At 34.2% G+C, this 14,249-nt stretch overlaps 1 protein-coding gene and 1 long non-coding RNA gene across 2 annotated transcripts in view; one reads left to right on the top strand and one right to left on the bottom strand.

Moving 5' to 3' along the window:
- Window positions 1-200: 200 nt before the first annotated feature.
- LOC144343506 (uncharacterized) overlaps window positions 201-14,249 on the bottom strand; it is an 80,963-nt gene continuing 66,914 nt past the window's right edge. The window contains exon 3 of the long non-coding RNA XR_013418970.2: window positions 201-318. This is a non-coding gene — a long non-coding RNA (uncharacterized LOC144343506). The remainder of the gene's footprint in view (window positions 319-14,249) is intronic.
- The window catches only part of LOC100374351 (unconventional myosin-Ia-like), a 61,464-nt gene continuing 47,670 nt past the window's right edge, over window positions 456-14,249 (top strand). The window contains exon 1 of the mRNA XM_078006025.2: window positions 456-683. The gene's annotated coding sequence lies outside the window, so the exon portion shown is untranslated. The remainder of the gene's footprint in view (window positions 684-14,249) is intronic.

Genomic DNA, 14,249 nt, shown 5'->3' with positions numbered 1-14,249 from the left:
GGACGTTCACCATTCTCTTACCTATAGGCATAGGGAGTAGTAGGACTACTACCCACTACTACCTTCCATGTCTTAGACTAGTCATTAGCTTGATACTCCATCATATCACGGTTAGTAACCGTGGATTCACGTAGTGTGTGTCGGTGACACAGTATTTTCATTTCACACAGCCCAGTGAGTACAATATTTTGTTTGCCAGTTTAATAACGACTGTGATAATACTAATAGTAACAAAGTTGTTTCCAACTTCGAATGTTCTTCGCCCGTCGTTTGTTCAACGTTTCATTTCCACAGCAGATCATAATCAGATTCAGGGCACTGTGAATAAAAGTCAAAACGATGAACCATGTCCTTATCGTTCATACTATTCTGACCTGGGCAACGATATAAAAAACTGGCAAATAACGGTGACCCACGTGCCACGGGGACAGAATGACCTTTGATCAGAGTATCTACGCATGCGCCGTCCATTACCGTGAAAAATGGCTGCTCTGTGATCAACGGTTGGGAGGAGAGATTCCAAAAAAGGAGTAAGTTTCTTCTTATTTTGCCAAGAAATTGGCAGAGAAAAGTTATAGAATCGTGAGAGGTGGTGACAATCGAGTGGAACGGAGATTACCCTGTATGAACGCGTTGTAGTTTAACAACGCCGATACCGAACTACTACTTCTGTCTGCCGAAAGGTGAGTTTTTTACGTTTTACCTGATATTGTTGATAAGACATTATCAGCGAATCTGTTGGTCAATAGACAATCAGAAGTCATATGAACTGTCTGGCTGTAAAACAGCATCGACATTTTAGTTTCTTGTCTGAAATACGGGTGCAAATATCCACGTGTAGTCTTCAGCACAGATTATTCATGCAGTCACCGAAGTCCCGGCGAAGTTTCTGGTCGTATTGATAAGAGGATTTAGCGTGTTCGTCGTTGTACGTGTTTACGTTGCGTAGTCCATGTAGTCAGACCCATTCATGTTGCTGCGTGGTTTGACTGAACACATATATTAGTACTCCACGAAAATATCGTGGTCTAATGAAAATTACCTTAGATGCTTTTTTTATGATCGTAGCTTCCGCCTTTCACGCCCTTCCCACCGGTTCATGCCAGGTATGCCTGGCAGTTTAAAAACCTTTCTTCACGCTTCTGTAGTCAGCCACGGAACAAAACATAGTGGCATAGTGTTCAAAATTATTGATAATTTCATATGTAAACATTGCAACTGTATTTAGTGATATGAATAATATGGAATTTACTGAACACACTGCATGTCAGTGATATTTATCCTACTGCTTTGTATTGTATCATAATATTAGTGTTTAACAATGGTTTAATGGATGTAATCACATTCTTAATGACTATCTAGATGCATAGTGTAAAACACAATTCATCTTGTTATTGTGACCAGTCTTTATTTCCAGAATGTCTAAGTATTATTGTAATGACCAATGTGATCCACTTAAATTTTCGAGAGACACACATAGATGAAATCTAAATTTTGTAGCAGTGAATATTTTAAGATTGGGAATCACTAACTCTCACATCTCATGTAGTATATTTATGTGGGGATTATGAAGGATTATGAAGTTTTCTGCAGTTTATCCTTAACCTGATAATCATACTTCTATACAAGTACTGTAAATTACTTAATTATTCACTGGCTTTTAATTTTGCTATTTTTGTTGATAAGTAATATTCACTAAATTAAATCCATGTGAAATTGGACAATAGAACTCATTGTTTCCCTACAAAGTCTGTAACCCAGTGCAGTTGATCAAAATATTGAAATATTGAAATTAAATGTCAGTGAAAATAAATGATTTTACAGTATTGCTCTTGTCTCAGGCAACATATCCATAATCTTTGCACAGTGAACCTTTCAATTTTGTGTAAACAAACAATGTATTAGAGTTGTTGCATAGGACCCATATCAAAATCCACATGACGTGACTAATGGTGCTTTAAGGCAACAATTTTTGCTTGAACTGATTGGTGTGATTGTTTGGTTCTCAGATATAGAGGTGTTTTATTTTTGTATATTCTATACATAGAGAAAGGTCTGAATGGTGTTCAGTTCAAATTGATTTCTGGTTTGCACAGATTTTGGTCGCTTGTTACCATATTTTTTTTAGTCAGATTGAGTGATCGTGCTTCAATGTGTTTGAAGGTAAAAATACCCATGTCATGTTTGGGTAGCTGTTGAAGAGTCTTATTTCAGGTACATGTAATAGTGTATTACCTACTCCTTGCAGCAAGGAGTCCACTTGTATCCCTACATGTAAACCTCATTATAGCCACATAAATTTAATTCTTATCCATACTAATTACTAATAGATACTTCACAGGATTATTTACTTCCCAATATTGCCGTCACACTCTACCTCGTATTATAGTCATTGCATGATATGAGGTTACTTATACAATACAAGTGACATCATGGACTAGTATTAGTCCAAGAGGAGTGAAATAACACAGCTTATGACGCCACAATTATCAACTAATTTACAAATTAGTGTTATTAGGTGAGAAGCTGTTCGTCACAAGACCACTATGTCGCACTACCTCAAAATGAGTTAAATTTGGCACAGTTTACCATCTTATTTCTACCTTATTTGACTACTGGTATGTATTTACATGTATTGACTACTGGCAGCAATACTCATTGGTTTCTTCAGTCTGACTTGACTGGCATGACTTTAAAGAAAAGAACTTTTGAATGCATGTTGTATGGAGCTGATAAATGCAGCTGTGAATAGTTTTAAATCATTGCAGTTCATTTTGTTCTTTTTCAGTCTTCAAAAATTTAGTTTAACATTTAATTAAAAGAAGTATTGAAAGTGTTAATTTCATACTATGTAATATATTTAATTGTATTGCGTGCAATGTTGTACCAGACGTTCCTGAACCACGGCAAGGTCATTGTTTTACATTTTTTTTACATTTGATAACATGTTGACTATTTTTGTGGTGAAATAGCATTCCATTCTGTTTAGCTAAGTGTTGATGTATTGTATATAGTTGTGGTTTGAAATATTTCCATCTTGACTAACTTAGAAAGACAGCTCCCCTAACTTTTTTGGCTCCATCTCTTTGACTTCTAATATTGCAATGATGTTGAGTGACTTTATTGAGTGGAGTGGAATGGATTGGTGGATCATCCCGCTACAGTAAATACAAGTCTATGGTGGATCAGGTAGGAGACATGTGACCTACATGTATCCCTATGCATTCTTCATTATTACGGGAAAGAGCGGAAAGAGGGGAAAAGGGAGAGGGAGCTGGGAAATCCTTACCGTGATAGGTTTTAAATCATTCATATATTTAACTACCGATATCAGCGACATCTCTCAAATGGTGATGGGTGGGGTCTCCTGTAACATGGATCTTTGAACCTTTATTATTGCATATTTTATCGTATGAATGTCTGACCTGTTGATATGGTGTAGGTAACCTATCCTATGTTAATCTGGGGTACTGAGCTCTATTTGCAATTGACAGTGTGGTCATCCTTCGGTTTAATTCCAGAGTTTAAATTCACCATGAATTAAGCTTCAAATAAAATAGTTCATACCAGGGCCAATAAGAAAAGTTAGAGTAATAGTTTTAATTGTCGTAAGGGGATATCCACCTGCTTAACTATGACAATATATGAGTTTATATTCACATCCTCACTATTTCTATGCTTTCTTTGTCATTAGTAAATATCTCCAGATGAATAAGTAAAAATGACATTATGATGTACTGTAGAATACTTTATTTTCGCTTGGAATTAATTTTCGCTATTTTCACTGAAAGAATGATTCAGTGAAAAGAAAATCCAGTGAATATACTTTTTTTCCTTTATTTTACATTAAACTTGTCAAAAATCAGTGAAAATTAATTCCATACAAAACATCCAAAAAGTCTTTTCAGTGAAAATTAATTCCAGCTAAAATAAAGTTATCACTGTTTAACATTCAGTCGTCGCAGTGGTCTCCTTATATCTGCAGATGTCTCTTATTTTAACTCACTGAATCTATTAAACAAAATATTTTCCATTTGATTAAATTTCTACAATCACGTGTTCTAAAGTTGGCAACATGTAACCGTCTGTGCTAAGATTTTAGCTGTGGGTGGGTCAAAGGTCGATTTATTACAATCACTTACTGGACAAAGTCTCCATTGATAACATTCCAGCAAAATGAAACGCTAATCAGCTAATCAGATTAAATAAAATTATACTTTTATGTATTGCATGATAGGGGTCAGCAAAAGTTAAAGGTTCTGTCTGGCAGAGAAAAAAAATGGGCTTTGATTGGCGAAAGGTTCAACACTCACTTCAACTTACAACATTCATTAATAAATCCAATATCACATGGTCACCCATTGAAGATACATAACATAAACCTAAGAGTTTAACAACTGGTGTGATTTGCCATGAAGATTTCATGTGGGTATATGGCATGGCAGGGCATTTTCAGCTCTGTGTGCAGAGCACACAGCTAATGTCATACGGATGTTTGCCTGTAAGGTTGGATGGATGGATGGATGGATGTACATTTATGTGTCAAATCTTGTCCCACTGATATCTCCAAAACCATCGAGTGGATCAGGGTGATTACATTTTACAAATCTGTGCATATTAATTAGCTAATTTGCTTAACTGTTTGCACAAATGGTTTGAAAACTTGTTGTTACAGTATACTTTCTGGTTTTGGAGCTCAATGTTTACTGTTAATTTGGAAATAATGTGCATATGTTAATTAGCTCATATGCATAGTATATATTTTGTAGTTGATACATTGGAGTCAAGCCTGGCATTCCATCCTAGAGGCTGCTACATTGTAGCTATATTCAGTAATACAATGTTTCGGGTTACTTTTGGCTGGTCTATAATCTTTGTAGTGTATTTGTCAAGATGAATTTTATAAAGTTCAGTACTGCATTTAGTTGTATTATACAAGTTATGCTATTAACTAATTTTGCATATATGTTGTAAATCAAGACTAGCCTTACGTAGCGATTTCATCGTTGCTGTGGTTTTTGTATTTTTGCATGAAATAGTGCAATGTGTACATGTACACTGACGTGTAGGTGTGTTGAATTCCAAAATTTGGTACATGTTTTTTCAAGTATCTTCCATCTGTATACAATTTTGTACTGTTCTTTTTTCAATTGATGAAATATTCAAAGCATACTAATTAGCTTCTTTCAGAAAAGTTTGTTGATGTAACAGTTTGCTGTAATCAGTTAAAACTTAATACTGTCTCATGCATACTGTTTGTGTAGTTGAATGTCTAATGCTACTTTGTAATTAATCTGCATATTGATTGTTCTCCTGATAATTACGTACTTACACAGGCCTTATCGTTTTATGTTAATTGTTCAGTAAACATCGAAAGTTTATTGTCTTCACTTCACATGGACACACTTTCTAGCATCCCTAGTTTAGTCATGGTTTTGACTTCTGGTATAGGGTGATAAACTTATTAATGTTTCCTGTAATTGTACCTTTTACTGACGATCCATGGTCTTATATTGATTCCATTATTTAATTGACAAATATATGTTAAACTTGCATGCCTTATTAACATAATGGTTATAGTTGCACATCTTTTGCATGCTTGACCACATTGTAGATTTTTGATTTTGTTCACCAATAAGAATAAAATTGTTTTTAATATTAAACCCACAAGCCTGTGCCATCTTTAGCATCTGTAATCATCATCTAATCTGAGAGGTGGTGATAACTATGGATTTAGTTTAATAAAGATTATTAGACAGTTTTATATGTTTACAGTTGAAATATAATATTAATGAGTTGGGAGAATAGGCACCTGTGGATTATTACACAGGTGTGTCATTAGTTTATTCATTACAAACACTCAAACAGCTTGCTCATGTCTGGTGTCAAACTAGTTCATTCAGTACTCTATTCATCTATAGCTTTTTACGGCTTTTGGAATAAAATATTTGACCACCGTTGCCAAATTTTGTATTCTTCTGTAATTGCATTCAAGCATGGAGAACTTTTATTAAAAACTATACGAATCATGTCTGTTATTACAAAGTTTTGAAATTAAACAACAATTTTGGTTAATTGATCTGTGCCTGTCCAATATAAGTGCGTGATGAAACATGTTAGCTGTGTTACTGTCATCAATTTTCAATCTTTATCCCATCTAGAAATAAATCAATCATTGGATCAATTGAAATATCAATATAATAAATACTATCACTTAAAAGGTCATGTTGCTTTAACTCTTATATGGTCAAGTCAATGTACAATTACATGGGGCTGACAAGATTTGGGTTAAAGCTTCCTCTCCAAATTGAAAAATCTATAAAAAAACAAACCTCTCACTGATGCACTGATTAGACTTGTGTAGTTTATGAAAAATCTTTCATGTGTTTATATTAGCTGTGTAGTCATAGTACCTATAGATAGAATGTGAACACAGAGTGATTGCTATAATTGAGTGGATATACATGGTATTACCTTCCAATCTTGGTCAAATTAAGGTGTTGCCATAGTGATGCTTTTGTTTGTTTAAAAACATCAAATGCTAAGCATGTATTGAATTTGAATTTGGCTCATACTGCCATTATAAAAAAGTTTTTGCAAAACTAAATTCTGAGAAATTATATCTGATTGACATTTCAATTATGAAGATAAACAAACATTTTTGGTGTATCTTTAAATTATGGCTTCTCAATTTTGTGGATCCCAGATTATCAGAGGTGTTAATTAAATACTTTATAATTGAAAGGTGTACCAGTTGCATTTGCACATGTCTTCTTTGCACAGGCTAAGAGATCAAACGAACTAAACTAAACACTCAAAAGTCATTGTATTCAGTGCCCATTTGAAAGCTTTACTATGAATATTCATATATAATGTAAAATGCTTTATTTTCACTGGGAATTCATTTTCGCTGTTTTCACTGAAGGAATGATTCAGTGAAAATAAATCCACCGAATATACCTTTTTTTCTATATTTTATTTTCAACTTTAAAAATCAGTGAAAATAAATTCTAGCTAAAATAAAGTATTTTACAGTATGTAACTATTCATTTCTGTATGCCGTTACCAACATGACAATGAACGTGAGTGCATCCAGAGATGTACGATGAGACTAGTTCCCGTTATTCTGTATGCCATTACCAACATGACAATGAACGTGAGCGCATCCAGACACGTACGATGAGACTAGTTCCTGTTATTCTGTATGCCATTACCAACATGACAATGAACGTGAGTGCATCCAGAGATGTACGATGAGACTAGTTCCCGTTATTCTGTATGCCATTACCAACATGACAATGAACGTGAGCGCATCCAGAGATGTACGATGAGACTAGTTCCCGTTATTCTGTATGCCATTACCAACATGACAATGAACGTGAGTGCATCCAGAGATGTACGATGAGACTAGTTCCCGTTATTCTGTATGCCATTACCAACATGACAATGAATGTGAGCGCATCCAGAGATGTACGATGAGACTAGTTCCTGTTATTCTGTTTGCCATTACCAACATGACAATGAACGTGAGCGCATCCAGACACGTACGATGAGACTAGTTCCCGTTATTCTGTATGCCATTACCAACATGACAATGAACGTGAGTGCATCCAGAGATGTACGATGAGACTAGTTCCCGTTATTCTGTATGCCATTACCAACATGACAATGAACGTGAGTGCATCCAGAGATGTACGATGAGACTAGTTCCCGTTATTCTGTATGTCATTACCAACATGACAATGAACGTGAGTGCATCCAGAGATGTACGATGAGACTAGTTCCTGTTATTCTGTATGCCATTACCAACATGACAATGAACGTGAGTGCATCCAGAGATGTACGATGAGACTAGTTCCCGTTATTCTGTATGTCATTACCAACATGACAATGAACGTGAGTGCATCCAGAGATGTACGATGAGACTAGTTCCCGTTATTCTGTATGTCATTACCAACATGACAATGAACGTGAGTGCATCAAGAGACGTACGATGAGACTAGTTCCCGTTATTCTGTATGCCATTACCAACATGACAATGAACGTGAGTGCATCCAGAGATGTACGATGAGACTAGTTCCTGTTATTCTGTATACCACTTCCAACATGATAATGAATGTGAGTGCATCCAGAGACGTACGATGAGACTAGATCCCGTTATTCTGTATGCCAATAAAAATTGGGCCCAATTAGTAAACTAACATCAAAATTTTCATTTTTGTATGTGACTTCATGCATTCAGAATTTTGATTTGAAATTTGATAATTGTCAAATTTATGGTTGAGCACTTCAATCAGATACATGATCACCATGGAGAGTGATTTGCATTCTGCTGATATCTTGTTGCCGTCTTTCCTTTCATACACCTGGAGCTGCAGTTTAAATGATCACATTGTTTCGTGCAAGGAACCAAGACAAATTAAATAGTTTGTAAGAGGCTTGGGACTAGGTCACTCAACTCATAACTCCACTGGAAACTCCACAGGTCACTTTGCAATATGGGGAAGTGTACTTGTATATAAATCTTGTCATGAATGAGAAGAGGTATCCATACATACTGTAAATCAGCTGTTTATTATTCTGCCATGTTCTTTACCTAATTTAACAATCGTGTGTTTTTTGAATTCATCAAGTCTGTTCTTATACAAGTCAGCATTTTAGTTGAACAAAATAAGTTCTGTAAAATGGCATGTGTTACAGTGGTAAGTGATTGTCAATTTTTCCAGCATAATATTCATAATCTTCATATTTGTTTTAACTGTTTATCGAAATACAGTTTTTATTTACCATGCTTGTGATTATCATTGACATATTTTTCATGAAAATTTCAGAAAAACATGAAACCAGAATGTTCACCATTGAAATGTCTTGAGTATGTTTACGAGGTAGATTGTGATTTGTATTTACCATGCAAAATTCTTTTTGTTTTTATTACTAAGATTATTTCTTTATAATAAGATGATTTAGTTTTTCTTTAAAACTATTTTCAGATTGATTGGATATTGTTTAGTATCACAGTATGTGTTATTGATTTCTTCTGAATTCTGCACAAGATTTCTTTCATACCAACAGATCTCTATGCATATTGATGCCAAGAATGTTATAAGCAAAATATTTTAAAATGAAAGATTATTTTGGAATTTGACATAGACATTATTGTAAATATTATATAATTGGTTACTTCAAACTATATTGTGTATTTTGAAAATATAATGTTACAATTATGATAAAATGAAACTATTTAAAAGTTTATTTTTTTTATGTCATTCCCAAATATTATTCTTCCTAGTTTGTGATGTTTTGCCAATTTTAATTTTAAATTGGAAATTCTATGGGAACTGAACTTTAAATTCCACTGTGACTGATCCATAAACTATTCCGTTTTTGATTATTGTTTATATTTTTATAGTAACTTCCTGTATGTATGTATGTACTAGTATTCCCGAAGGTGGTTTTATTTCCTGACACCTAAGTAAGAAAGGAATGAGTGTGTTTTCACCCATGCCCACATAGGCAGATACTGTATATGTTGCTATCTCTCCTTATTAGACTATCTTATTGCCTTTGACCCACAAACACCATATATAGCTAACTGTATCTCTAATTTAGTTAAAAATTTACCTTATTAGTTGGCATTACTCTGTGCATGCTATACATGTAGGTTCAGAGCTAGCCCTGCAGACTCAGCTACTGTTGTGTAAACTCAAATCTTACGCTTGAAAAGTCATCTGAAAATCAAAAACTGAGGGATGTTTCTGACGTTGATAGAGTGATTGAAAATTTCTAGGTAAGTGTGAGCTTGAATGATAAATATTGTAATTGATTGAAAACAAAAACAGTGACACGTATGGAAGCACTCAATGAAATGAAGCTATCAAAGTAACCACACCCTAAAATTATAGATTTTTATGTTTTCAATGTCTTATTGTGGAAATATGAATATACATTCTCCATTAAGAATGCATATTCCTGGTTGGTTTTTCCTTTTGACCTAAAAATCAAATTATTAGATTAGTTTATATTTAATCAGCAGCTTTTATTGATATTGAAGTAAATGTTTCGTTTGAATCCTCCGATAATTTGGGGCTGTTTTAATTTGCGTTATTATAAACCAAAATCATGTCTGATCATGAATTGAGAAGTGAAAAATTCTTTGTAAGATCTTTTGATAAAATTGGCATTGTGGAGAATCTGAACTATAAACAGTCAGCAATTGATTTACATGGGAGGCTGAAGTATAAAACATTGTAAATGTTGCATCATCAACTCTATAATCTAGATTGAAAGGTTGCTTCATAATTTGAGAATACTTGCTAGGTGGAAGACAAATATTCTGATTTATTCTAATCACATGCTTTAACTAGAAAACTATGTAATGTGAATTTGGTAATGATGATATGGGTTAGTAGTACATGTAGTTTAGGATTTAAAAGACACTCCCACATAATTAGGATATAAATGTAGTATTTATTGGTGTAATGACAATATGTTCTTTTACTGTTACTGGGCTTGTATCACTAACAGTAGCAGTATGCTAGGATTCATTGCGGAACAACTCTAATATTAAATCTACCATCTGATCTACTATTACTGCCTTGAAGGTCCCATTGGTGACCATCTGGTATAGAATAAATGCATAATAAAAACTGAACAAAAATATAACAATTTTTTTTTTCTTTTAATATTTTTTCCGCTTCTTAATATAATATATATTTCGGATTTTAATATTAAACAGTGATTTTGATAAACAGATTGATATTGTACAGCAAGAGGACATGCATAAAACTGTACCACACTTAGTATAATTCAATTTTTTTCTTTAATCATTTGAGCTGGCTGGCTGGCTGGCTGGTTGTGTGGGTGGGTGTGCATGTGAGTAAAAATCAAAGGTAGAAATCTAGAGACTATGCTATCTGAAATTCAATACTATGCTTGTAATTAGATAGATATAAAATACAGTATATTTGGCGTTATCAGTGAAGTAAATGTGCTTTCTAGGTTAATTAAACTTCTGCATCAATTAAATTCAGATTGGATTTGTCTGTATTCATATGTGTGGTTTTGGAGTATTACAGGTGATGAATTGCTACGCTACAAATGTTCAACTCATACATCTGCTTTGCTCTCTATTCTCACAAGAACTGTAAACTGCTTTATTTTTGGGAGAGACATTTTATGGAGAAAGTCAGTGAAAATTGCACTACTATCAGTGACTTACTAAAGATTTAGTCTTCACAAATGACATAATATTGCAAAAATTGTCAGCAGTGAAAATTAAGCATTTTATGATTTGTAAAATTTCTGTGCTACATGTAATCAGTCTTGGGTCATATAAGTACAAGTAATTATAAAATGATCATAATTCATATTTATTGTGTTTTCCTATTTCATATCTTCCTGTTTACACTAACCACTTGTAGTATACAAGTGTTTGAAAGGTAAGGCAGAAGTTCAACATAAATCAACTGTTCAGCTTGTGGGTGAGAAATAATTTCAAATTTAATTCTTCCATTGTCATGTTGGAATCACTGCGTGTTTTTTTCTTGAGTATTTAATTATAAGAGTCTGAATGTAAGGTATTGACTAAGTTTGTAAAATGCTGTGCAGTTTTATTTTTAAATGATAATCAATAATACCTTTCTACAAAGGTGCCCATTTTTTAAATTGAGTAAATTTGATTAATTCTACTCTTATGGTGTTTGTTAATATGATGAATGGCTAAAACTATACACCAAAGTAACTCAATCATCAAAGGTGTGATAATTTAATTATAAGGGAAAGGTAGGTTAAACAAACCTGAATATGTAATGATAATCTTGTATGAAAATTATATCTGCAATCACACCCATTCCTCAATTAAAAACCCTGAATTAAAATATAACTATAAATGTGTTGCCCAGGTAACATATTGATCATGGGTGTCATTAAAGGGGCTAAATTGAAGATTAAATGTCATGTTTTCCATTAGCATCCTGAAAAGTCAACCACAATTCTTTAAAAAACAAAAGTTCAAAATATCATGGTGAAATTTTTATTTAGTGAAATTATGAAATCATAACTCAAAATTTTGCCATGTAATATGGATGAGAAGCCATATTATTATTGATACATTGTATCAATACTGTTAAACATTTAAAATGATTAAACTTAGTGAGTTTCTAGTGTTGATATTTTTTCATTATATACAACAGAAACTTCTATTCTTTAATTGTACATATACAGTAACCTACGTTCAGTAATAATCCTACGTATACGTGTTTAATGCTATTTTTATCAAGAGCAACTATAAACCATGTCCATACATATACTGATGCTTTTCTCTGGACGCACTACCAGTCATGTCCATACATATACTGATGCTTTTCTCTGGACGCACTACCAGTCATGTCCATACATATACTGATGTTTTTCTCGGGACTCACTACCAGTCATGTCCATACATATACTGATGTTTTTCTCTGGATTCACTACCAGTCATGTCCATACATATACTGATGTTTTTCTCTGGATTCACTACCAGTCATGTCCATACATATACTGATGTTTTTCTCGGGACTCACTACCAGCCATGTCCATACATATACTGATGCTTTTCTCTGGACTCACTACCAGCCATGTCCATACATATACTGATGTTTTTCTCTGGACTCACTACCAGTCATGTCCATACATATACTGATGTTTTTCTCTGGATTCACTACCAGTCATGTCCATAAATATACTGATGTTTTTCTCTGGATTCACTACCAGTCATGTCCATACATATACTGATGTTTTTCTTTGAACACACTACTAACCACGTTCATACGTATGTCACTGTTTTTATCGGGACGTACTACCAGTCATATCCATACATATACTGATGTTTTTCTCTGGACTCACTACCAGTCATGTCCATACATATACTGATGTTTTTCTCTGGATTCACTACCAGTCATGTCCATACATATACTGATGTTTTTCTCTGGAATCACTACCAGCCATGTCCATACATATACTGATGTTTTTCTCTGGATTCACTACCAGTCATGTCCATACATATACTGATGTTTTTCTCTGGATTCACTACCAGTCATGTCCATACATATACTGATGTTTTTCTCTGGACGCACTACCAGTCATGTCCATACATATACTGATGTTTTTCTCTGGACTCACTACCAGTCATGTCCATACATATACTGATGTTTTTCTCTGGATTCACTACCAGTCATGTCCATACATATACTGATGTTTTTCTCTGGACGCACTACCAGTCATGTCCATACATATACTGATGTTTTTCTCTGGACGCACTACCAGTCATGTCCATACATATACTGATGTTTTTCTCTGGACTCACTACCAGTCATGTCCATACATATACTGATGTTTTTCTCTGGACTCACTACCAGTCATGTCCATACATATACTGATGTTTTTCTCTGGATTCACTACCAGTCATGTCCATACATATACTGATGTTTTTCTCTGGACGCACTACCAGTCATGTCCATACATATACTGATGTTTTTCTCTGGATTCACTACCAGTCATGTCCATACATATTCTGATGTTTTTCTCGGGACTCACTACCAGCCATGTCCATACATATACTGATGTTTTTCTCTGGAATCACTACCAGTCATGTCCATACATATACTGATGTTTTTCTCTGGAATCACTACCAGCCATGTCCATACATATACTGATGTTTTTCTCTGGAATCACTACCAGTCATGTCCATACATATACTGATGTTTTTCTCTGGAATCACTACCAGTTATGTCCATACATATACTGATCTTTTTCTCGGGACTCACTACCAGCCATGTCCATACATATACTGATGTTTTTCTCTGGACTCACTACCAGCCATGTCCATACATGTACTGATGTTTTTCTCTGGACGCACTACCAGTCATGTCCATACATATACTGATGTTTTTCTCTGGATTCACTACCAGTCATGTCCATACATATTCTGATGTTTTTCTCGGGACTCACTACCAGCCATGTCCATACATATACTGATGTTTTTCTCTGGAATCACTACCAGTCATGTCCATACATATACTGATGTTTTTCTCTGGACTCACTACCAGCCATGTCCATACATATACTGATCTTTTTCTCGGGACTCACTACCAGCCATGTCCATACATATACTGATGTTTTTCTCGGGACTCATTACCAGCCATGTCCATACATATACTGATGTTTTTCTCTGGAATCACTACCAGTTATGTCCATACATATACTGATGTTTT

This window comes from Saccoglossus kowalevskii, chromosome 21, assembly GCF_978046115.1.
Source record: "Saccoglossus kowalevskii chromosome 21, keSacKowa6.1, whole genome shotgun sequence".
In the NCBI taxonomy this organism is placed as follows: domain Eukaryota; kingdom Metazoa; phylum Hemichordata; class Enteropneusta; family Harrimaniidae; genus Saccoglossus; species Saccoglossus kowalevskii.
Note: the sequence above shows the minus strand (reverse complement) of the source record. Positions and strands in the feature narration are given on the sequence as shown.